General features: G+C 38.8%; 1 protein-coding gene across 2 annotated transcripts in view; it reads right to left on the bottom strand.

Annotated features, from left to right (window-relative positions):
- The window catches only part of MIGA1 (mitoguardin 1), a 109,973-nt gene that overhangs the window by 12,939 nt on the left and 73,602 nt on the right, over positions 1-23,432 (bottom strand). The gene's annotated exons all lie outside the window — the stretch shown is intronic.

Below are 23,432 nucleotides of genomic sequence, written 5' to 3'. Positions count from 1 at the left end.
TAGCTAGTAAGTTCTGAATTCACTTTATTTCAAAATTCAGTTGTAAAAAAGAGTAAAATTTTAAAACAAGCTTAGTTTATTTTGAATCCAACTAGTTAAACCCATATTGCATAGAGAAAAGCAGTATCTTACAGCTCATCAACAAGAATAACTGAAGGTGAAGCATTAAAAAAAAAAAAAATGGATTTTATTACCCAAAGAGTACTTAAAAGTATTACAACTCATGATTGTCAATGGAAAAAAAAAAAAAAAAAACTTTCTACAAAGTCATTGCAATAAGCTTAATTTGCCTATTCTAAGAAATATTTTCTTACATGTAACTTGATTAACCTTTGTATAACTGAAACACAGTCATGCTTCTCTAGTAAGCATAACAACTCTACAAATGCAATTTCAGTCTCCTGACAGTTCATTAGAAAAGAACTACAAACACTATAGAGTAGCCAGCTAAGCAAAAAATCTTTGGAGTTATTTGATTTTTCAGTACCAGATGATCCATTTAAATGGCACTCTGTATATATACATTTTTAAAAAACACCCTTATTGAGATGTAATTCACATACCATAAAATTCACCATTTTAAAGTATACAATTCAGTAGTTTTTAGTCAACCTCCATCCCGCCCTGGACCTTGGCAACGACTAATCTACTTTCTGTCTCTATGGATTTGCTTATTCTGGAAATTTCATGCAAATGGAATCAAACAATATGTAGCCTACTGCATTTGGCTGCTTTCACTTAGCATAATGTTTTCAAGTTTCATCCATGACGTAGCATATATCAGTACTTCATTCCATTTTATTGGCTCAATACAATTCCATTGAATGGATATGCCACGCTTTCTTTATCCACTCACCAACTGATGGACATTTGGGTCATTTCCACTCTTGAATTATCGTTAATACCAGAAAACCAAAAACCAAACCCACTGCCATCAAGTTGATTCTGACTAATAGTGACCCTATTGGACAGAGTAGAACTGTCCCACAGGGTTTCTAAGGAGTGCCTGGTGGATTTGCACTGCCAGCCTTTTGGTTAGCAGCCACAGCTTTTAACCGCTACGCCACCAGGGTTTCCTATTGTTAACAATGCTGCTATAAACATTAGTATACACGTTTTTATGTAGACATATGTTTTCAGTTCTCTTGGATGTATAACTAGGAGGGTCATGTGGTAACTCTATGTTTAACTTTCTGAAAACTGCCAAGTTGTTCTGCAAAGCAGCTGTACCATTTTCCATTCCCACCAACAATGTATGAGGGTCCTAATTTCTCCATATCATCACTAACACTTATTATTGTCCACCTTTTTTATTGTAACCATCCTATTGGGCATAAAGTGGCTTGCATTTCCCTAATAATTAACAATGTTCAGGATTTTTTCATGTGCCTATTGGCTATGTATATATCTTCTTTAGAGAAATATTTACTCAAATCCTTTGCCACTTTGAAATTGGGTTCTTTGTCTCTTTATTATTGAGTTTTAAGAGTTCTTTATATTTTTTAGATATAAGTCCTTTATCAGATGTATGATTTCCAAGTATTTTCTCCCATTGTTACCTTTTCATTGTCTTGTTGGTGTCCTCTGAAGCACGAAAGTTTTTACTTTTGATACAGTCCAACTAATCAATTTTTTCTTTTGTCACATGTGTTTTTGGAGTCATAGCTAAAGAAACCATTGACTAATCCAAGATTATGAAGACTTAAACCTATGTGTTCTCCTAAAAATTTTATAATTTTTAACTCTTATATTTAGTCTGTGATCCATTTTCAGTTAATTTTTATACATGCTATACCGTGGGGGGTGAGGAGGGGAGAACCTCAGTGTTTTCCATGTGGATATCAGGCTGTCCCAGAATCATCTGTTGAAAAGACTGTTCTTTTCCCCATTGAATTGTCTTGGTACCTGTCACGGATTGAACTCTGTCCCCCCAAAAATGGTGACAACATGGCTAGTTTATGATTCCCAGTATTGTGTGATTTTGTCATCTGACATGATTTTCCTACGTGCTGCAAAATGCTGCTTCTGTGATGTTAATGCTATGAGATTAGCGGCAGTTATGTTAACATGGCAGGACTCAATCTACAAGATTAGGTGGTGTCTTTTTATTTTTTTAATTGTATTTTAGATGAAGGTTTACAGAAACTAGTTTCTCATTAATTAATACACATATTGTTTTGTGATATTGGTTGCCAACCGTATGACATGTCAACAGTCTCCCCTTCTTGACCATGGGTTTCCCATTACCAGTTTTCCTGTCCCCTCCTGAGTTCTTGTCCTTGCCCCTGGGCTGGTATGCCCATTTAGTATCATTTTGTTTTACGGGTCTGTCTGATATGTCTGTCAGTTTATTGTACTATGGAGGCTTGCATGTTGCTGTGATGCTGGAAGCTGTGCTGCTGGAATTCAGATGCCAACAGGGTCACCCATGGTGGACAGGTTTCAGCTGAGATTCCAGACTGAGACAGACTAGGAAGAAGGACCAGGCAGTCTATTTCTGAATAGATTTAGCCAGTGAAAACCTTATGAATAGCAGTGGAACACTGTTTGATATAGTGCCTTCAGGTTGGAAGGCACATACTCAAAAGACGACTAGGGAAGAGCTGCCTCCTCAAAGTACAGTTGACATTAATGATGTGGATTGACTCAAGCTTTTGAGACCTCCATTTGCGGATGTGGCACGACTCAAAGGGAAAAGAAACAGCGGCAGACATCCATTAATAATCGGAATGTGGAATGTACCAAGTATGAATCTAGTAAAATTGGAAATCATCAAAAACGAAATGGAATGCATAACATCCATATCCCAGATATTAGTGAGCTGAAATGGACCGGTATTGGCCATTTCGAATCTGACAATCATATGGTCTACTATGCTGGGAATGACATCTTGAAGAGGAATGGCATTGCATTCATCATCAAAAAGAACATTTCAAGATTTATCCTGAAGTACAACACTGTCAGTGATAGGATAATGCCCATACACGTACAAGGAAGATCAGTTAATACGACTATTATTCGAATTTACACACCGATCGCTAAGGCCACAGATGAAGAAATTGAAGTTTTTACCAGCTTCTGTAGTCTGAAATTGATTGAACATGCAATCAGGATGCATTGATAATTACTGGTGAATGGAATGTGAAAGTTGGAAACAAATAAAAAGGACTGGTCATTGGAAAATATGGCCTTGGTGATAGAAACAAAGCCAGAGATAGAATGACAGAATTTTGAGAGACCAATGACTTCTTCACTGCAAATACATTTTTTCACCAACATAAACAGCAACTAAACACATGGACCTCACCACATGGAATACACAGGAATCAAATTTACTACATCTGTGGAAAGAGATGATGGAAAAGCTCAATATCATTAGTCAGAATAAGGTCAGGGGCTGACTGTGGAAGAGACAATCAATTGCTCACATGCAAGTTCAAGTTGAAACTGAAGGAAATTAAACAAGTCCATGACAGCCAAAGTACAACCTTGAGTATATCCCACCTGAATTTAGAGACCATCTCAAGAATAGATTTGATGCACTGACTACTGATGACCAAAGACCAGACAAGTTGTGGAATGACATCAAGGACATCATACATGAAGAAAGCAAGAGGTCATTAAATAAAAAGCCAAGAAAGAAAGAAAAGGCCAAAATGGATGTCAGAAGAGACTCTGAAACTTGCTCTTGAGCATATAGTAGCTAAAGCGAATGGAAGAAATGAAGTCAAAGGGCAGCTCGAGAAGACACAGTAAAGTATTATAATGACACGTGCAAATAGCTGGAGATAGAAAACCAAAAGGGGAGAACACGTTCGGCATTTCTCAAGCTGAAAGAACTGAAGAAAAATTCAAGCCTTGAGTTGCAATAGTGAAAGAGTCCATGGGGAAAATATTAAACGATGCAGGAAGCATCAAAAGAAGACGGAAAGAATATACAGAGTCATTGTACCAAAAAGAACTGTTTGACGTTCAATCATTTCAAGAGGCAGCATATGATCAGGAACCAATGGTACTGAAGGAAGAAGTTCAAGCTGCACTGAAGGCATTGGTGAAAAACAAGACTCCAGGATTTGATGGAACATCAACTGAGATGTTTCAACAAATGGATGCAGTGCTGAAAGTGTTCACTCGTGTATGCCAGGAGATTTGGAAGACAGTTGCCTGGCCAACTAACTGGAAGAAATCCATATTAATGCCTATTCCAAAGAAAGGTGATTCGATGGAATGTGGAAATTATTGAACAGTATCATTAATATCACATGCAAGCAAAATTTTGCTGAAGATCATTCAAAAGTGGCTGTAGCAGTATATCAAGAGGGAATTGCCAGAAATTCAGGCCAGATTCAGAAGTGGAGGTGGAACGAGGGATATCATTGCTGATGTCAGATGAATCCTGGCTGAAAGCAGAGATTACCAGAAAGATGTTTAACTATGTTTTATTAACTATGCAAAGGCATTCGACTGTGGGGATCATAACAAAGTATGGATAACACTGTCAAGAATGAGAACTTCAAAACACTTAATTGTGCTCATGAGGAACCTGTACATAGATCAAGAGGCAGTTGTTCAAACAGAACGAGGGTATAGTGTGTGGTTTAAAGTCAGAAAAGGTGTGTGTCAGGGTTGTATCCTTTCGCCATACGTGTTCAATCTGTATGGTGTGCAGATAATCTGAGAGGGTGGACTGTATGAAGAAGAATGGGGCATCAGGATTGGAGGAAGACTCATTAAAAACCTGCATTATGCACATGACACAACATTGCTTGCTTAAAGTGTAGAGGACTTGAAACACTTACTGATGAAGATCAAAGACTACATCCTTCAGTACGGATTACACCTCAACATAAAGAAAACAAAAATCCTCACAACTGGACCAATGAGCAACATCATGATAAACAGAGAAAAGACTGAAGATGTCAAGGGTTTCATTTTACTTGGATCCACAATCAACACTCAGGGAAGCAGCAGTCAGGAAATCAAACAACATATTGCATTGAGCAAATCTGCTGCAAAAGACCTCTTTAAAGTGTTGAAAAGCAAAGATGTCACCTTGAAGACTAAGGTGTGTCTGACCCAAGCCATGGTATTTTCCATTGGGTCATATGCACATGAAAGCTGGACAATGAATGAGGAAGACCAAAGAAGAATTGACGTCTTTAAATTGTGGTGTTGAAGAAGAATATTGGATATAATATGGACAGCCAAAAGAACGAACAAATGTGTCTTGGGAGATGTGCAACCAGAATGCTCCTTAGAAGCAAGAATGGCGAGACTTTGTCTTATGTACTTTGGACATGTTATCAGGAGAGATCAGTCCCTGGAGAAGGACATCATGCTTGGTAAAGTACAGGTCAGGGAAAAAGAGCAAAGACCCTCAATGAGGTAGATTGACACAGTGGCTGCAACAATGGGCTTAAGCATAACGATTGTGAGCATGGCGCAGGACTGGGCAGTGTTTCGTTCTACAGTACGCTATGAGTCGGAACCAACTCAACGGCACCTAACAACAACAATTTTTGGCTGAAGGGTAAACCTCAAGAGTGAATTCATTACTGAGCTATAAAAGTGTCTGGGGGCCATACTCACGGACTTTCTCCAGTCTCTGTCAGACCAGTAAGTTTGGTCTTTTTTTTTTCTTTGTGAGTGAAAATTTTGTACTACATTTTTCTCCAACTCTGTCTGGGACCCTCTATTGTTATCCTTATTACAGCAGTCAGTAGTGGTAGCTGGGCACCATCTAGTTGTGCTGGACTCAGTCTGTGGTAGTTGTGGTCCATTAGTCCTTTGGATTAACCTTCCCTTGTGTTTGGTTTTCTTCATTGTCCTTTGCTCCAGATGGGGTGAGACTAGTGGAATATCCTAGATGGCTGCTTACTAGCTTTTAAGAACTCAGACACAACTCACCGAAGTAGGATACAGGGCATTTTCTTTATAAACTATGCTATGCCAATTGGACTAGATGTTTCCCGAGACCATGGTCCCCACAGCCCTCAGCCTAGTAATTTGGTCCCTCAGGGAGTGTGAATATGTCTATGGAGCTTCCATGACCTTGCCTCGGACAAGTTATGCTGGCTTCCCCAGGACTGTGTACTGTCTTACCCTTCATCAGAGTTATCACTTATCTATTGTCTATTTAGTGTTTTTTCCATCCCCACCTCTCCCCTCCCTCATTACCATCAAAGATTGTTTCTTTTTGTGTGTAAACCTTTTGAGTTTTTATTGTAGTGGTGTCATACAGTATTTGTCCTTTTGTGATTGACTTATTTCATTCAACATACTGCCCTCCAGATTCATCTATGTTGTGAGATGCTTTGCAAGTTCATCATTATTCTTTATTTTTGCATACTATTCCATTGTGTGTGTGTACCATAGTTTGTTTATCCACACATCTGTTGATGGTCACCTAGGTTGTTTACATCTTTTTGCTATTGTGAACAATGCTGCAATGAACATGGGTGTGCATATGCCTATTCATGTGACAGTTCTTATTTCTTTAGGATATATGCCTAGGAGTGGGATTACTGGATCATATGGTATTTCTATTTCTAGCTTTACAAGGAAATGCCATATCATTTTCCAAAATGGTTACACCATTTTGCATTTCCACCAGCAGTGCATAAGAGTTTCAACCCACCCACAGCCTCTCCAACATATTATTTTCTATTTTTTTGATTTGTGCCAGTAATTTCTCTAAAGATTACTGATCGCGAGCATTTTCTTATGTATCTGTTAGCCACTTGAATTCTTCTTTGGTGAACTGTCTGTTCCTCTGCCCATTTTTAAGTTGGGTTATTTCTCTTTTTGTTGCAGAAGTGTTGGATTTTCCTGTAGATTTTAGAGATAAGACCTTTGTCAGATCTGTCATAGTCAAAAATTTTTTCCCAACCTGTAGGTTCTCTTTCTAATCTTTTGGTGAAGTCTTTTGATGAGCATAAGGGTTTAATTTTTAGAAGATTCCAGTTATCTAGCTTATCTTCTGGTGTTTGTGTATTGCTATAGGTTGTGTTTTAAGTCAATCTCTTTTCAGATTTAAAAGACAGAAGCAAGCAGAGAGACATGGGGACCTCATACCACCAAGAAACAAGAGCCAGGAGTGCACGTCCTTTGTACCCAGTGTCGCTAGGCTGAGAAGCTCCTAGCGCAAGAGAAGACTGATGACCTTGTGCACCTTCCTCCAGAGCCCACAGACAGAAAACACCTTCCCCTGGAGCTGGCACCCTGAATTCAGACTTTTAGCCTCCTAGGCTGTGAGGGAATACATTTCTCTTTGTTAATGCCATCCACTTGTAGTATTTCTGTTACACCGGCACTATATAACTAAGAGAACACCCCTGTCAAAATCAATTGACTAGGGAAACAATTCCATTTACAACAGCATCTAAGAGAATAAAATACCTAAGAATAAATCAAACCAGGGATGTGAAGGACTTATACAATGAAAACTATAAAACATCATTGAAAGAGATTAAAGAAGCCTTAAATAAATGAAAAGATGTTCATGGATCGGAAGGCTTGTTGTTGCCATTGTTGTTAGGTGCCATTGAATCGGTTCTGACTCATAGTGACCCTATGTAGAACAGAATGAAACGCTGCCAGGTCCTATACCACCCTCATGATTGTTGTTATGCGTGAGCTCATTGTTCCAGCCATTGTGTCAATCCATCTTGTTCATGGTCCTCCTCTTTTTTGATGATCCTTCACTTTACCAACCATGATGTCCTTCTCCAGGGACTTGCCCCTCCTCATAACATGTCCAAAACATGTGAGATGAAGTCTTATCATCCTCCCCTCTAAGCATTCTGGCTGTGCTTCTTCCTAGGAAGATTTGTTTGTTCTTTTGGCAGTTAACGGTATATTCAGTTTTCTTCAGCAACACCACAACTGAAAAGTGTCAATTCTTCTTCGGTCTTCCTTATTCATTGTCCAACTTTCGCAAGCACATGAGGTGACTGAAAACACCATGGCTTGGGTCAGGCACAGCTTAGTCCTCAAAGTGACACCTTTGCTTTTTAAAACTTTAAAGAGGTCTTTTGCAGCAGATTTGCTCAATGCAATATGTTGTTTGATTTCCTGACTGCTGCTTCCCTGGGTGGTGATTGTGGATCCAAGTAAAATGAAATCCTTGACAAGTTCAATCTTTTCTCTGTTTATCATGATGTTGCTTATTGGTCCAGTTGTGAGGATTTTTGTTTTCTTTATGTTGAGGTATAATCCATACTGATCTTCATCAGTAAGTGCTTCAAGTCCTCTACACTTTCAGTAAGCAAGGCTGTGTCGTCTGCATATCGCAGGCTGTTAATGAGTCTCCCTCCCATCCTGATGCCCCATTCTTCTGCATATAGTCCAGATTCTCGAATTATTTGCTCAGCCTACAGACAGAATAAGTAGGGTGAAAGTCATTAATGTTCGACGCATTGAATCTATTCTTGAGATGGTCTCTAAATTCAGGTATGATGCACTCAAGATTGTACTTTGGTTCCTGTGGACTTGTTCTAATTTTCTTCAGCTTCAACTTGAGCTTGCATGTAAGCATTTGAGGATCTGTTCCATAGTCAGTCCCTGGCTGTGTTCTGACTGATGATATTGAGCTTTTCCATTATCTCTTTCCACAGATGTAGCAGATTTGATTCCTGTGTATTCCACCTGGCGAGATCCACGTGTACAGTCACCATTTATGTAGTTGAAAAAGGGTATTTGCAATGAAGAAGTCATTGGTCTTGTGAAATTCTATCATGTGATTGCCAGTGTTGTTTCTATCACCAAGGCCATATTTTCCATGATCAATCCAAATCACCAGTAATTACTAATGCATCCGGATTGCATGTTCGATCAATTTCAGACTGCAGAAGTTGGTAAAAACTTCAATTTTTTAATCTTTGGCATTAGTGGTTCGTGTGTAAATTTGAATAATAGTCATATTAACTGATCTTCCTTGTAGGCATATGGATATTCCTATCACTGACAGTGTTATACTTCAGGATAGATCTTGAAATGTTCCTTTTGACGATGAATGTAACGCCATTCCTCTTCAAGTTGTCATTCCCAGCACAGTAGACCATATGATTATCCAATTCAAATGGCCTATACCAGTCCATTTCAGCTCACTAAATTTTAATGCCTAGGATATCAGAGTTTATGCACTCCATTTCATTTTTGGCAATTTCCAATCTGCCTAGATTCATACTTCAAACATTCCATGTCCGATTATTAATGGATGTTTGCAGCTATTTCTTCTCATTCTGAATCGTGCCACATCAGCAAATGAAGGTTCTGAAAGCTTGATGCCATTCACATACATTAAAGTCGACCCTACTTTGAGGTGGCAGCTCTTCCCCAGTCATTTTTCGTGTGCCTTCTAACTTGAGGGGATCATCTTCTGGTACTATATCAATGTTCCACTGCTATTCATAATGTTTTCACTGGTTAATTCTTTTTAGAAATAGTCTGTCAATCCCTTCTTCCTGGTCTGTCTTAGTCTGGAAGCTCAGCTGAAACCTGTCCACCATGGGTAACCCTACAGATATCTGAACACCAGTGATATAGCTTCCAGCATCACAGCAACACACAAGCCCCACACTACGATAAACTGACAGATTCGTAGGGTTGGAAGGCTTAATATCGTTAAAATGCCAATACTACTCAAAGCAACCTGTAGATTCAGTGCAATCCCAATCAAAATCCCAACAGCCCTGTTTACAGAAATAGAAAAACAAATCCTCAACTTTGTATGGAATGGCAAGAGGCTTCACAAAGCCAAAGCATGTTGAAAGAGAAGTACAAAGTAGGAGGACTCATACTTCCTGATTTTAAACCATACTATTTTTTTTTTTTTTTATACAGCTATAGGAAACCTTGGTGTGGTGGTTAAGTGCTACGGCTACTAATCAAAAGGTCAATGGTTCAAATCCACCTAGGTCCTCCTACAAAACTCTATGGGGCAGTTCTACTCTGTCCTATAGGGTCGCTATGAGTTGGAATCAACTCGACAACAATGGGTTTTTTTTTTTCACAGAGACAGTAATCGAAACAGCCTGGTACTGGCATAACAATAGATACATAGACCAATGGAATAGAACTGAGAGTCCAGAAATAAATCCACACATTTTTTTTTTTATGGATAACTCATTTTTGACAGGGGTTCTAAGTCCATTCCATGGGGAAAGAAGAGTCTCTTCAATAAATGGTGCTGGGGTATGTATATACAAGTTCATGTGCACTGCAAATATATTCATATATGTAATAAACTACATAGAGGGCATAGTTATGGATACTTGGTAGATGTACTCAAACACCTCATGGGATTGGTTTTCTGTGTTTGAAGGCTTGGGACCATAATCTCGTGGGACGACACGGTCAATTGGCATAATATAGTTCATAAAGATAATGTTCTACATCCTAGTTTGGTGAGTAGCATCTGCAGTCTTAACAGCTTACAAGTGGCCATCTAAGATACACTATTTGTTTCTATTCATTTGGAACAAAAGAGAATGAAGGAAACCAAAGGCTCAAAGAAGAAACTAATCCACAAGACTAACAGCCTACATGAACCACAGTCTCATTTAGCCTGAGACCAGAAGAACTGGATGGTGCCTGGCTACTACTACCGACCATTCTGACCAGGCACACAACAGAAGTTCACAGATAAAAAGGGAGAAAAACGCAGAACAAAACTCAAATTCCTAAAAGCACCCAAACTTACTGGAGCAAGAGAGACTAGAGGAACCCGAGACTATAACCCTAAGGTATCCCTCCGAATATCGAGCTATAGCCACTCCCGGTGGTCACGTTTCATCCAAATAATAGATTTGCTTTATAAAATAATATCACCCATGAATACCGTACTCCCTTAAATAATCAAATATACGAGACCAGTTACCCTAAAACAAAGATGAGATGCTAAGGAGGGCAGGAAAGCTAGATTAATGGATATAACGAAAATAATGAGAATGTTGACATAACGTGAAGAATGTAACAAATGTCATAGAACAAGCTGTACAAAAATTGTTAAATGGAATCTCATTTGCTATATAAACTTCCACCTAAAATACAATATTTTAAAAAATAAAATAAAAATAACTGGTACTGGGAAAATTGAATTTCCATAAGCAGAAAAATGAAACAGGATCAAAGCTTCACACCATATATAAAAACAAATTCAAATGGATTAAGGACCTAAATGTGCAAACTAAATCCATATCAGTCTTAGAATAAAAAGCAGGGGGCAATGGTGCCAGGCCCAGCTTTTCAAATGAGTTATCTAATATACTAACAAAAGCACAAACAGCAAAGGACAAAATAAATAAGTGGGACTTCGTAAAAACTAAAAACTTCTGTTCATCAAAAGACTTGACCAAAAATGTGAAAAGGCAAGCTACCGACTGGGAGAATATCTTTGGAAATCATACATCCAACAAGAATCTAATAATCAAAATATATATAAAACTTGGACAACAAAAAGACAACCCAATCATAAAAAGGGCAAAGGACATGAATAGACATTTCACCAAAGATGACATTCAAGTGGCCACCAAAAACACTAAAAGATGCTCAGCATCATTAGCCATCAGAAAGATGCAAATTAAAACCATAACAAGATACCATTTCACTTCCAATAGGATGGTTAAGTTAAAAAAAAAAAATGTTGGTGAGGATGTGGGAAATTTGGAACCCTTACCCATCACTGGTGGCAATGCAAAATGGTACAGTCATTGAGGAAAACAGTGTGGCAGTTCCTCAAAGACCTAAAAACAGAACTACCATGCTGTTGTTGTTGTTAGGTGCCGTCGAGTCAGTTCTGACTCATAGCGACCCTATGCACAACAGAACAAAACACTGCCCGGTTCTGCGCCATCCTTACAATCGTTGTTATGCTTCAGCTTCTCATTGCAGCCACTGTATCAATCCACCCCTTTGAGGGTCTTCTTCTTTTCCGCTGACGCTGTACTCTGCCAAGCATGATGCCCTTCTCCAGGGACTGATCCCTCCTGACAACATGTCCAAAGTATGTAAGACACAGTCTCGCCATCCTTGCCTCTAAGGAGCATTCTGGCTGCACTTCTTCCAAGACAGATTTGTTCGTTCTTTTGGCAGTTCATGGTATACTCAATATTCTTTGCCAACACCACAATTCAAAGGCGTCAACTCTTCTTCAGTCTTCCTTATTCATTGTCCAGCTTTCATACGCATATGATGCGAATGAAAATACCACGGCTTGGGTCAGAAGTACCATATGACCTAGAATTTCCACTCCTAGGTATATATTCAAAAGACTTGAAAGCAGAGACTCAAACACAGACTTACACATCAGTGTTCACTGCAGCACTATTCGCAACAGCCAAAAGGTGGCAACAACGTAAAAGCCCATCAACAGATGAATGGATAAACAAAATGTGGTACATACATACAACGGAATACTACTGAGTAAGTAGGAGAAATGAAGTCTTGATATATGCTACAATTTGGATGGAGCTGGAAGACATTATGCTGAGTGAAATAAGTCAATTACAAAAAGACAAATATTGTATGGCCTCACTCACATAAAAAAAAAAAACAATAAAAGGCAAGCATACATAGAACAAAGTTTATTAGTGGTTATCAGGGATGAGGGGGTGGGCCAAAGGGGTAGGCCTAAGGTGATGGAAATATTGCACTGATTAAGGGTAGGGTTTCAGAGCCAATTATTATAATTGCTGCCAATAAGTTGCACACTTATAAAAAGCTGAATTGGCAAAAGTTGTATGATAGATATATTTACAGCAACAAAAAGAATAACTGCTGAGGCTATTTACGTACAACCAAAAACTTCATGGGATTTGGTTTCTTGGTTTGGAGGTTTAGGGTCATGGTTTCATGTGATACTCTAGTTAATTGGCCTAATAACATGTTTAGTGCTTCTGATCTGATCTACCTTCTACTTTGTTGTGTAGTGCCTGGAGTCTTAAAATCTTACAAGCGGCCATCTGAGGCACAATTGGTCTCTATTTGCCTGGAGCAACAGAAGGAGAGTCAGAAATAGGAGGAGGATATGGAATTTATGGCTAATCACCTCCATGAACAACTGCCTCTTATGCCATGAGACCAGAAGAACTAGATGGTACCCAGCTACCATTATTAAATATTTTGATCAAAGATTCTATGGAACAATCCTGATCAAACAGGGAAAATGCAGAAAAACTTCAAATTGCCATGGACTTCAGACTTCCTGAAGTCATAAAGGTTGGATGAACCCTTGAAACTATGGCTCTGAGAAAATCTTTAAACCTTAAACCAAAAATGTCCCCTGAAGTCTTCTTAAAAACAAACAGTAGCTTAACCAGTAAAAAATATCTGCCTTGAACATTATGCACCTTTAAGAACTACCTATATGTATTCAAATTGACAAGGGAAACTTGAAAAGATTAGATAGGAAGCTTAGGGGGCAGTGAATCTAGGTTAATGGGGGAAGAACATTTCAGAAAAGGAGGGTGAGAAAGGTTGCATAAGTCGAAGAATATAATCAATGTCACTAAACAGTATGTGAAAAAACTATCGAATTGGTGTATGTTTTGCTGGTATATAGTTTGCTGTGTATAGTCTTAACAACAACAAAAAACCCTTATGGATCACCAAAAAAAAAAAATCAATTCACCATAAATGAAACGGTTTATTTCTGGACACTCAATTCTATTCCATTGATCTAAATGTCTCTTCTTATAATACTACGACGCACTCTTGCTTACTGCAGCTCTGTAGTAAGTTTTAGAACTGGAAAGTGTGGGTTTTCCAACTTTGTTCTTCTTTTTCCAAGACCATTTTGGCAATTCTGGGTCCCCTGATTTTCCATATGAATTTTAGGATCGGTTTGTCAGTATCTGCAAATATGGAAGCTGGGAGTATCCATTTGGAGAGTGTTACCATCTCAACAATATTAGGACTTCCAATTCATGAACATGGGATATTTTTCCATTTATTTAGGTTTTCTTTGATTTCTTTTCATAAAATTTTATAATTTCTAGTGTTCAAGTCTTACACTTCTTTTGTTAGATTTATTTTTTAATATTGTATTCTTTATGATGCTATTGTAATGGAATTGTCTTTTAGTATTTAATTTGCAGATTGTTCATTGCTAATGTATAGAAATACAATTAATTTTGTATATTGACCTTGTATCTTGCAACCTGTTGAACTCATTCATTAGTGTTAGTAGTTTTCTAGTGAATTCCTTAAGAATGTATAAAATCATGTCATCTGCAAATTGAGGTAGTTTAACTTCTTTTTTCCCAATGTAGATGTCCTTTAGTTCTTTTTCTTATATAATGCCCTGGTTAAAACTTCAAGTACAGGAGGTGGGGCCAAGAAGGCAGAGTAGTCAGACTCTTCCAGTGAACCCTCTTACAAAAAAGACCCAAAAAAACAAGTGAAACGATTATATTTATGACAAGCTAGGAGCCCTAAACATCAAAGGCAGAGTCAGAAAACGGACTGAGTAGCAGGGGTAAGGAGAGACGGTTCAGAAGCAGAGAGGAGATGCAGGACCTGAATTGCTGGGAACCCTCAGGCTGTGATGGGCTGGTGGTAGTGTTCGGCGGCAGTCTCCTCAGGGAGGAACAGCCAGCCACATAACCTACTCATACCTCCGGACCCAGAGAAGAATGGCGCTCTCAGCAAAAGCTAAGTACCTGCGTTTATTTAACTGTGCCACCAGCCCCTAAGCCACCTTCAGTGGCTGCTGATTTCCCTGGGCCTGAGGCAGTACTTGCTGCGTGTCCTGAGCCATTCTCCTGCCCTTGGAGAAGGAATAAATTCACAATTGAGGAAAACATAATCTGCCAGCTCTACTACCCTGGGAGCTCAGGACAGAAGCAGCTCCTGTCCCGGCATAAACGGTCCTTGGACTTTGAACAACTTTCCCCCTGCATGTACCTGTGTGGGCCTGTTTTAGGAGAAAAGGCCCTTGTTGGCAGACTACAACTGCTTCAGCTGTGCGGTGGAGAGGTGCGTGATGTTTGATAGCACTTCGCCTACTAAACACGGTATTCACCTACCCACATCAGGGGCCTAAGGACTGGCGGCTGCACTAAGGTCCCCCAGACACACACGACAGGGGTCCAAGGATAACTGCTACCTCCCAGTGCTTACAACAAAAAGCACTGGGTGACCATGGTCCATCTGTGGGACCCACCCACCTGTGCACTCTACAGAACAGGGATGCGCTTTCCTCACAGACACTAGGGAGACAGTTGTTAGCTCCCTGCCTTGTTCAGAGTGTGACCCCCTGCTGCAACCAGATACTGGGACTTACACCAAACACCCCTGCCCTCTACGACTGTAGGACAGAGCCTTAACAACACACTTGGTGACCAACTACCTGGATACCTGAGCTGAATCCATACAAGAAAAGTGAATGGACTCCTAGGCTCATATACCTGGTAACAGCTCTAGCCATCTGGTGACAGGACGTTAGAGCTTCAAAAGAGAAAATAATCAAGCTAGCTCACTCAAGCAAACTATTTCAGCATATCAAAACAAAACAAAGCAAGGACCTAGGATACAGTGAGCAAACATAAAATAATTAGTACAATAACTTATAGATGCCTCAGAGAAAACAGTCAATATCAAATCACATAAAGAAATAGACCAAGATCGCTTCAACAAGCTCTCAAAACGAAGAATCAAGGGATCTTCTGGATGAAGGTGCCTTCCTGGAATTACCAAGATAAAAAAAATGCTCAAAACAGGGCAACAACGATGTCATTACATAGAAGACGACAACATTAAAACAATAAACATAGTAAGTAAAAAACTAAGAAACATAGTCATAGATCTTTCATATGGAGAGAAAGACAAGGTGATATAAAAAAATAACAGTTAGGTTTAAGCTTAGAAAAACTGGGGTAAATAAATTAAGGTAACCACAAAGGAGACTAACAATCCTACTCATCAAAATAAAACATAAGAAAAAAATAGAGACTCAGAAGAAACAAAATCAACAACAACGAAGAGGAAAGCACAATATATATATAAAAACTTAAGTGGGAAAAACAAACTGTCAACAACACACAAAAAAAGACATCAAAATGACAGCACTAAACTCATAGCTAGCCATAATTAACGCTGAATGTCAATGGACTAAATGCACCAATAAAGACACAGAAAGTGGCAGAACGGATAAAAAAAACATGATCCGTCTATGTGCTGGCTACAAGAGACACACCTTAGACTCAGAGACACAAACAAACTAAAACTCAAAGGATGGAAAAAAATATATATCAAGCAAACAACAATAAAAAAAGAACAGGAGTAGCAGTATTAATTTCTGACAAAATAGATTTTAAACTTAAATCCACCACAAAGGAAAAGGAAGGACACTGTATAATGATTAGAGGGACAATATACCGGGAGGAAATGACCATATTAAATATTTATGCATCCAATGACAGGGCTGCAAGATACATAAAAAGAACTCTAACAGCACTGAAAAATAACATAGACAGTGCCACATTTATAGTAGGAGACTTCAACACACCACTTTCAGTGAAGGACAGGACATCAAGAAAGAAGCTCTGTAAAGACACGGAAGATCAAAATGCCACAATCAACCATCCTGACCTCATAGACATATACAGAACACTCTACCCAACAGCAGCCAAGTATGCTTTCTTTTCTAATGCACATGGAACACTCTCTAGAATAGACCATGTATTAGGTCATAAAGCAAGCCTTAGCAGAATCCAAAACATCAAAATATTACAAAGTATCTTCTCTGACCATAAGACCATAAAAGTAGACATCAATAACAGAAAAAGCAGGGAAAAGAAATCAAACACTTGGAAACTGAACAATACCCTGCTCAAAAGTGACTGAGTTGTAGAAGACATCAAGGATGGAATAAAGAAATTCATAGAATCCAATGAGAATGAAAACACTTCCTATCAGAACCTTTGGGACACAGCAAAGGCAGTGCTCAGAGGTCAATTTATATCAATAAATGCACACATCCAAAAAGAAGAAGGGGCCAAAATCAAAGCTTTATCCCTACAACTTGAACAAATAGAAAGACAGCAACAACAACAAAAAAAAACCCTCAGGCACCAGAAGGAAGCAAATAATAAAAATTAGAGCAGAATTAAATGAAATAGAGAATAGAAAAGCAACTGAAAGAGTTAACATGACCAAAAGCTGGTTCTCTGAAAAAATTAACAAAATTGATAAACCACTGGCCAAGCTGACAAAAGAAAAACAGGAGAGGAAGCAAATAACCTGAATAAGAAATGAGATGGGCGATATTACAACAGACCCAACTGAAATTAAAAGAATCATATCAGATTACTATGAAAAATTGTACTCTAACAAATTTGAAAACCTAGAAGAAATGGATGAATTCCTAGAAACACACTACCTACCTAAACTAACACAAACAGAGGTAGAACAAGTAAATAAACCCATAACAAAAGAAGAGATTGAACAGGTAATTAAAAAACTCCTAACAAAAAAAGCCCTGGACTGGACTGCTTCCCTGCAGAGTTCTACCAAACTTTCAAAGAAGAGTTAACACCACTACTGCTAAAGGTATTTCAGAGCATAGAAAAGGGTGGAATACTCCCAAACATTCTATGAAGTCAGCATGTCCCTGATTCCAAAGTCAGGTAAAGACACCACAAAAAAAATTACAGACCTATATCCCTCATGAGGAAACCCTGGTGGCGTAGTGGTTAAGTGCTACAGCTGCTAACCAAAGGGTTGGCAGTTCCAATCTGCCAGGCGCTCCTTGGAAACTCTACGGGGCAGTTCTACTCTGTCCTATAGGGTCGCTATGAGTCAGAATCGACTCGATGGCAGTGGGTTTGGTTATCCTTCATGAACTTAGATGCAAAAATCCTCAACAAAATCCTAGCCAAGAGAATTCAACAACATATCAAAAAAATAATTCACCATGACCAAGTGGGATTCATACCAGGTATGCAGCGATGGTTCAACATTAGAAAAACAGTTGCTGTAATCCATCATATAAATAAAACAAATGACAAGAACCACATGATGTTATCAATCAATGCAGAAAAGGCATTTGACAAAGTTCAATACCCATTCATTATAAAAACTCTGAGCAAAATAGGAATACAAGGAAAATTCCTCAATAAAGGGCATTTATGCAATAGTCAACATTATTCTAAACGGAGAGAGTGTAAAAGCATTCCCCTTGAGATCAGGAACCAGACAAAGATGTCCTTTATCACTACTTTTATTCAACACTGTGCTGGAGGTCCTAGCCAGAGCAATTAGGTTAGATAAAGAAATAAAGGGCATCCAGATTCATAAATAAGAAGTAAAATTATCTCTATTTGCAGATGACATGATCAAATACACAGAAAACCCTAAAGAATCCTCAAGATAACTACTGAAACTAATAGAAGAGTTCAGCAGAGTATCAGGTTACAAGATAAACATACAAAAATCAGTTGTATTCCTGTACACCAACAAAAAGAACATCAAAGAGGAAATCACCAAATCAATACCATTTACAGTAGCCCCTAAGAAGATAAAATACTTAGGAATAAATCTTACCAGAGATGTAAAAGACTGATACAAAGAAAACTACAAGATGCTACTGCAAGAAACCAAAAGAGACCTACATGGGTGGAAGAACACACCTTGCTCATGGATAGGAAGCCTTAACATTGCAAAAATGTCTATTCTACCAAAAACCATCTATAGATACAATGTTATTCCAATTCAAATCCCAATGACATTTTTTAATGAGATGGAGAAACAAATCACCAACTTCATATGGAAGGGAAAGAGGCCCTGGATAAGTAAAGCATTACTGAAAAAGAAGAACAAAGCGGGAGGCCTCACTCTACCTGATTTTAAAATCTATTATACAACAACAAGAACAACATACCACCCCAGTAGTCAAAACAGGCTGGTAGTGGTACAAAAACAGATACATAGACCAATGGAATAGAATTGAGAATCCAGATATAAATCCATCCACATATGAGCAGCTGATATCTGACAAAGGCCCAAAGTCAGTTAAATGGGAAAAAGACAGTCTCTTTAACAAATGGTGCTAGCATAACTGGATATCCATCTGCAAAAAAATGAAACAATACCCATATCTCACACCACGTACAAAAACTAACTCAAAATGGATCAAAGGCCTAAATGTAAAATCTAAAACGATAAAGATCTTGGAAGAAAAAATAGGGACAACTCTAGGAGCCCTAATACCTGGCATAAACAGTATACAAAACATTATTAACAATGCAGAAGAAAAACTAGATAACTGGGAGCTCCTAAAAATCAAACACCTATGCTCATCCAAAGACTTCACCAAAAGAGTAAAAAGATTACCTACAGACTGAGAAAAAGTTTTTAGCTATGACATTTCTGATCAGCCTCTGATCTCTAAAATCTACATGATACTGCAAAAACTCAACTACGAAAAGACAAATGACCCAATTAGAAAATGGGCAAAGGATATGAACAGGCACTTCACTAAAGACGACATTCAGGTACCTAACAGATACATGAAGCAATGTTCACGATATGAACAGGAACTTCACTAAAGAAGACATTCAGGTGGCTAACAGATACATGAGGAAATGGTCACGATCATTAGCCATTAGAGAAATGCAGATCAAAACTACAATGAGATTTCATCTCACTCCAACAAGGCTGGCATTAATCCCAAAAACACAAAATTATAAATGCTGGAGAGGTTGTGGAAAGACTGGAACACTTACACACTGCTGGTCGGAACATAAAATGGTACAACCACTTTGGAATCAATTGATGCTTCCTTAAAAAGCTAGAAATAGACTTACCATACGATCCAGCAATCCCACTCCTTGGAATATATCCTAGAGAAATAAGTGCCTTTACATGAACAGATATATGCACACCCATGTTCACTGCAGCACTGCTTACAACAGCAAAAAGACAGAAGCAACCAAGGTGCCCATCAACAGATGAATGGATAAATAAATTATGGTATATTCACACAGTGGAACACTATGCATTGATAAAGAACAATGATGAATCCGTGAAACATTTTGTAGTGTGGAGGAATCTGGAGGGCATCATGTTGAGTGAAATTAGTCAGCTGCAAAAGGACAAATATTGTATGCAACCACTATTATAAGAACTCAGAAAACAGTTTAGACAGAGAAGAAAATATTCTTTGATGGCTGTGAGAGCGGGGAGGGAGGGAGGGAGAGGGGATAAAAACTATTTTAGGTGAAGGGGAGGACAACACACAATGCAGGAGAGGTCAGCACAACTGAACTAAACCAAAAACAAAGAAGTTTCCCGAATAAACTGAGTGTTTCGAAGGCCAGCGTAGCAGGGGCAGGGTTCGGGGACCATGGTTTCAGGGGATATCTAGGTCAACTGGCATAATAAAATATATTAAGAAAACATTGTGCATCCCACTTTGGAGAGTGGCGTCTGGGGTCTTAGACACTAGCAAACGGCCATCTAGGATACATTAATTGGTCTCAACCCACCTGGAGCAGGGGAGAGTGAAGAATGTCAAAGACACAGGGTAATTATAAGCCCAGGAGAGAGAAAGGGCCACATAGGCCAGAGACTATATCAGCCTGAGACCAGGGGAACTGGATGGTGCCCAGCTACAACCAATGACTGGCCTGACAGGGAACATGACAGAGAACCTCTGAGGGAGCAGGAGAGCAGTGGGATGCAGACCTCAAATTCTCATGGAAAGACCAGACTTAATGGTCTGACTGAGACTAAAAGGACACTAGCGGTCATGGTCCCCAGACCTTCTGTTAGCCCAAGACAGGAATCATTCCCAAGGCCAACTCTTCAGACAGGGATTGGACTGGACTATGGGATAGAAAATGACTCTGGTGAAGAGTGAGCTTCTTGGATCAGGTGGACACGTGAGACTATGTTGGCAGCTCCTGCCTGGAGAAGAGATGAGAGGGGAAAGGGGGTTAGAGGCTAGCCGAATGATACGAAAATAGAGTGGAGGGAAGGAGTGTGCTGTCTCATTAGAGGGAGAGCAACTGGGAGTATATAGCAAGGTGTATATAGGTTTTTGTATGAGAGGTTGACTTGGTTTGTAAACTTTCACTTAAAACACAATAAAAAAATTTCTTAAAACAAAAAGCAAATCACTAAAATGTTGGTCTAAATTCTCATTTTAGAATAAATCTTGCAGAAAGAAATTTTTGACAAAATTCCCAAAAACTTTTTAGAAGGGTTCAGAAAAAGATTAATATTTAACTAGAGCTGGCATGTTACTTCAGAAGCAGAGGTCAGTAATATGGTTTAATCCCAGCACATATAAACTTGCAATTTACCATGAAAAAGAGTCTTTTTTGCTACCTGAAACTTGATATTGTTTCTAAATTTATTCTTTCCTTCAAAAGGGCACATTTCAAAGGCTAATTTTAGTATTTGCAAAAAGAAAAGTAATATATTGGTTTATACCAAACCATCATCCCACCTTATGAGTTATCTCCCATATTTCACAAGTACCATAAAAATGACCATAGAAGAAATCAAACAAATCAATAACAACAAAAACAGACAAGATAAATAAATCCTACAGATGAAGTAACTAGTGAGAACCATGTTTCAGAGTTAGCTCAAGACTTCAAACACCCTAAGTTACTTCTCTTGCCCTCCACAAGGTGGCAAGGGACTGGGCCTTATCTTCCTTTGCAGGTACTGATTTTGCTGAATGTGAAGTAATATTTTTAAAAGCTCTAGTCCATTAGTCCAGATAAGGAAGGGCCTCTGAACAACCATGAAAGAAACGTCTAAAGTTCTGAAACTATTATTAGTAGGGGCATGAAATAAGCTAAGTTCAAATTAATAGGGAAAATTTTTCACGTTTATATTTTCCTTTCAATCAACCATCTGAAATGACAAATAGGAGTTACAGTTTGTTATGGATTGAACTGTGTCCCCCCAAAAATATGTGTTGGGATCCTAACCCCTATACCTGTGGATGTAATCTAATCTAATGTAATGATCTTCCATAATGCAATCTAATCTAATATAATCAGTTAATTGAGGTCATACCAGTGTAGCGAAGATCCTAAACCAAATCACTTCTGAGTTTACAAAGAGTAGCATTGACAAAGAACAAGCAAGTGCATACTGAGGAAGACAAAAGCCATGTGAGGATCTCTAAGAAGCCACGGAATGCCTGGGGCTACTGGCAGGGAAGGAATCAACACAGCTGAGACCTTGATTTGGACTTCTAGCTCTAGAACTGTGAGAAAATAAATTTATGTTCTTTAAAGCCACCCATTTGTGGTATTTCTGTTATAGCAGCACTCAGAAACTAAGACAATTAAAGAAAGCAGGCTGTTACTTGTTTGTGTCCTCTCACTTACTTTCACTTACTAATAGAAAATAAGTAAAAAAGAGAATAAATCCCTAATACTCACCTTCCAAGATGGCCCTCAATGATTCTTTCTTCCTGGTACTCATACTACCCCATCCTACACTGAATAGGGCTAACCTGTGTAACCAATGTTGTGTTAATATTGTGGAAATGATGGAATGTGATTTCTGAGGCTAGGTCGTAACAGTCATTGCTTTCACTTGCTCTTGTCTTGGATCACTCCCTTTGTGGGTAGCCAGGTGCCCTGTTATGAACGTACCCAAGTAGTCATATGGAGAAGTCCACGTGGTGAGAAACTTAAGGTCTCCTGCTAACAGGAGGCACCAACTTGCCATTCCTGTGAGCTATCTTGGAAGCATATCCTCCAGCCCTAGACAAGCCTTCAGATGACTGCAACCCCAGTCAACATCTTGACTACAACTTCACAAAAGACTTCAGACCAGAGCCACCCAGCTAATTTACTCCCAAATTCCTAACACACAAACACAATTAGATCACAAATGTTTATTGTTTTTGGAAGCCACTAAGTTTTGGGGTAATTTGTTTACCAGCTATTGGAAACAGTAAGAGCAGAAGACAGACATACAAATTTCCAAAAAATGAAAAGTAAATGGAACTGTGTGCACAGATGAAACAGATGAGGAAGTCATAGCCCAGAATAAGTTCACACAGTCGAGGAGGAGACACTGGCATCATACCCAGAGCCTCAAGGAACACTAGGCCTGGAATTGGGAAGTATGACGGCAAGACTGAAGAAGAGGAACCGAGAATAGGAGGTTACGTGAAAATCTGCCTCCAAAACAACTGTAACAGTCCCACATCCCATTCTACTCCTCCCTACCCCTTTCCTTTATCCTTGAGTAGGCAGGTTGGTAGAAAAACAAATTTTTAACCAGAGAACATTTCTCTTTAAAAACTATTTAAACAAAACAAACAAACAAAAGCGAACCTGTTTAAATTCTGTGGGGAGAGTAAGTCTACTAGGGGCAGTGATGAGCCTTCATTCAAATCCAAGTGCCCTCTGCCTCAGAAGAGTGATTTCCAGACAACTCATCCCAAAGAAAAGCTTGCC

Source organism: Loxodonta africana, chromosome 3 (assembly GCF_030014295.1).
Source record: "Loxodonta africana isolate mLoxAfr1 chromosome 3, mLoxAfr1.hap2, whole genome shotgun sequence".
Classification (NCBI taxonomy): domain Eukaryota; kingdom Metazoa; phylum Chordata; class Mammalia; order Proboscidea; family Elephantidae; genus Loxodonta; species Loxodonta africana.
Note: the sequence above shows the minus strand (reverse complement) of the source record. Positions and strands in the feature narration are given on the sequence as shown.